A 3,786-nucleotide genomic window follows, 5' to 3' on the forward strand; every position below is an offset into this window, starting at 1 on the left:
GGGAGCAGAAAGCCTCATCTTTCTCCCGCAGAACAGCTGGTAGTTTCGAACTGCTGACCCTGAGGCTCGCAGCCCGATTCGTAACCACTACGCTACCAGCTGTTGTTGTTAAGCGCCACTGAATCGGTTCTGACCCATAGCGAACCTGTAAAGGTTTCTGAGGAGCAGCTGGTGAGCTTGAACCGCTGACCTTGCGGTTCAAATCGGCCTTGCAGTCAAGCACATTAGCCCACAGTGCCACACCAGGACTCCATTCATTACAGTTGTTGTCTGATGCATTAACCCACCCACAGCGCCACACCAGGACTCAGTTACAGTAGGACCAACTAAATTAATATACAACTAATTTTCTGTTTTAAAAATCCACCATCATAAAGAAAAATAAAGTCCTGATACATAATACTACTACATGGATGAACCTTGAAAATATTATGCTAGGCAAAATAAATTGGTCACAAAAAGAGAAATATATCTAAAATAAGCAAATAAATGTATGAGGAAGATTCAAAAAAGTTCATAGAAAAATGGAACTTAAAGATAATGGAATTTTTAAACAAATTTTGAAACCCCTTATATATAGACCAGGCATTAATGGATGGAAGGGAGGAGAAAGGGGGAGTCTTTCTTGGGATGCACTGAGCTTCTGTTAAGAGTGATGTAAAAATATGGAAACAGACTCAACAGCACTTAACAACAAAAATAATTATGCATGTACAAGACTGCTGAATTAGCTTACCTGTTATCATACGATCATACGTATGTATGTAGGTAGGTACATGTGTTGGTGTTAAGTGCCAACTCATGGCTGCCCTATATAGGGGTTTCTGAGGCTGTAAAAATCTTTCTCCTATAGAATAGCTGGTGGGCTCAAATCACTGACCTTGTAGTTTACAGTCCAATACTTAGCCTACAGAGTCACTATGCTCAAGTATGTGTGTATGTATATATCATTGTTGTTAAGTGCCGTCGAGTCGGTTCCGACCCATAGAGACCCTGTTTAAGGTTTCCATAGAATGGCTGGTGAGCCTGAACAGCTACATATGCGGTTCAAACTGGCTTTGCAGTGCAGTGCATTAACCCACAGAGTCACACCAGGAGTCCCATATATATACACATATTCACATCAATACAATAAATTTTAACAGATTATGGTAAAGGTTTCACAACTTAACAAAGTTACTAAAAATATTGAACTATAAATGTTATGGGAGCACGGCGGCCCCATACAATAAGCACTGTACTGCAAACCACAAGGTCCACGGTTCGAGCCTGCCAGAGCTCCATGGGAGAAAGTTGAGGCTTTCTGCTCCCTCGAAGATGTAAAGCCTCAGGAACCCTACACAACAGGGTTGCTATGAGTCGGAATCAACTTGATGGCATTTGACAAGAACAACATGTATTTTAAACTTGTAATATATATGTAGCGTAGTGGTTACGAATCAGGCTGCGAACCGGAAGGTCAGCAGTTCGAAACTACCAGCTGCTCCGCGGGAGAAAGATGAGGCGATCTGCTCCCGTAAAGATTTACAGCCTCGGAAACCCTATTCAGGGTCGCTATGGGTCGAAACCGACTCGACGGCACTTAACAACAACAACAACATATATATTATACCTTAATACCCATGAGTCATAATCAACTTTATGGCAAAAGAGAAGTTTAAAATTGTAAAATTGTACCAATTAATTTCTAAGATTTTGTAATTTATAAAACTGAAAATTCCCCAAATAGAAATTAAAATGAAGCATTAAAATAAGGTTACTTTCCTTAAATGTTACTCAACCACATGCCAATAAACTTCTGGATAGCGATAGAAGGAACTTTTCCTGAGATACTGTCTACCTACCACAATGGATATGAAATTCAACTGGAGATATTAAAAACCTCATTTCCTACCTCTTATCATTTCCTACCACTACTCATCTGTCAATTTGTCGTACTGGGGTGGTTTGCATGTTGCTATGCTGCTAGAAGCTATATGCCACCTGTATTTTAAATACCAACAGGGTATACCCATGGTAGATAAGTTTCAGCTGAGCTTTCAGCTAGACCAGGCAAGGAATGTTTAGTCACTGAAAAGCTTACGAAGACCAACGGAATACTGTTAGATACAGTGCCAGAAGGTGAGCCCCTCAAGGTGGAAGGTACTCAAAATACAATTGGGAAAGATGAGGAAAAGCTGTATGAATCAAGGAAAATTGAAGTTGTCAAAAGTGAAGTGGAATGCATAAAGATTGATACCCTAGGCATTAGTGAACTGAAATAGACTGGTACTAGCCAGTCTGAATCTGCCAGTCATATGGTTTTACTGTGCTAGGAATGACAAACTGAACAGGAATGGCATTAAATTCATCATCAAAAAGAAAATTTCAAAATCTATCTTGAAGTATAATGCTGTTGGTGATAATATCCATACACCTACAAGGAAGGCCATTTAATACTGTTATTCAAATTTATGCACCTACCACTCACTAGTCAGTGATGATGAAATTGAAGAATTCTACCAACTTCTTCAATCTAAAATGGATGAAACATGAAATCAAGATGTAGTAATAATTACTGGTGACTGGAATGAAAATGTTGGAAACACAAAGGAATGTTCAATTGTTGGAAAATAAGGCCTTAGTGACAGAAACGATGCTGAGATTGACAGAATTTTGTTAATACCAGTGACATGTTCACTACAAATACTTTTTTTAAACAACATAAAAAATGACTAAACACATGGACTTCACACCATGTGGCATACGCAGAGATGATGGAAAAGCTCCCTATCATCAGCCAAAGCAAGGCCAGGGTAGACTGTGGAATAGACCGTTAATTGCTCATATGGAAATTCAGGCTGAAGCTGCAGAAAATTAAAACAAATCCATGAAAGCCAAAATATGACCTTGAACAAATCCCACCTGAATTTACAGACCATCTCAAGAATAGATTTGATGCATTAGACACTAATGTCTGAACACCAGAAGAGTTATGGGATAACATCAGGAACATCATAAAGGAAAAAACCAAAAGGTGATTTGTTGTTGTTAACACCTACAACGGACCAATTTTGGGATGAATTTCTTGATTTAGCATTTCTTTACCATGGTTGTTATGAGTCAGAACTAATTTAACAACAACCATCACCAGATCACAAAGTCACACCCTTGGAGAAGTAAGCGCATTGTTAAGTGACTTTCCTTTAACTAAAGATAACAACATTTATTTATTAAATTAAATGGTTAGTGTGCCCTTCCTTCACAACCTCTTATCTGTAAAAAGAACAAAGGAAATAGAGAATTATAAACCAAATTCTATAAATTAAATTAAAGCACTCAAATTATAGAAGTATTTCTCAAAAGATGGGGCCAAGTGGGCAGGTAAATATCAAATCTGTGTGCTTATAATTAAATATGGAAACCCAACAGAAATAGAGTTTTTTCTTTTCTCTTAATAATTTGCCCAATTTTTCAATAGTAGAGTGACTTCAAATTATTTGCCAAAGGAAAGGTTCTTCCAAGCAAAATACTCCATAAAAATTTTAGCCTTAATAACAGAGCTCTGCTAACATACAAGAATAAATATCCTGTAGACCAACATACACAAAACCAGGGTCTCACACCGGCTAATTGAGGTTTCAAACTCTCCTTCAAGCCTAACTGATATATACGAACAGTGGTGAATTGGAGGGCCTAACAGAAACCTTTCTTAATGACTTTTTGCTCTCTTCATGTATGATGTTCTTGATGTCATCCCACAACTCTTCTGGTCTTCGGTCTTTAGTGTTTAATGCATCAAATCTG

This window comes from Chrysochloris asiatica, unplaced genomic scaffold (genome assembly GCF_000296735.1).
Source record: "Chrysochloris asiatica unplaced genomic scaffold, ChrAsi1.0 scaffold00008, whole genome shotgun sequence".
NCBI lineage: Eukaryota > Metazoa > Chordata > Mammalia > Afrosoricida > Chrysochloridae > Chrysochloris > Chrysochloris asiatica.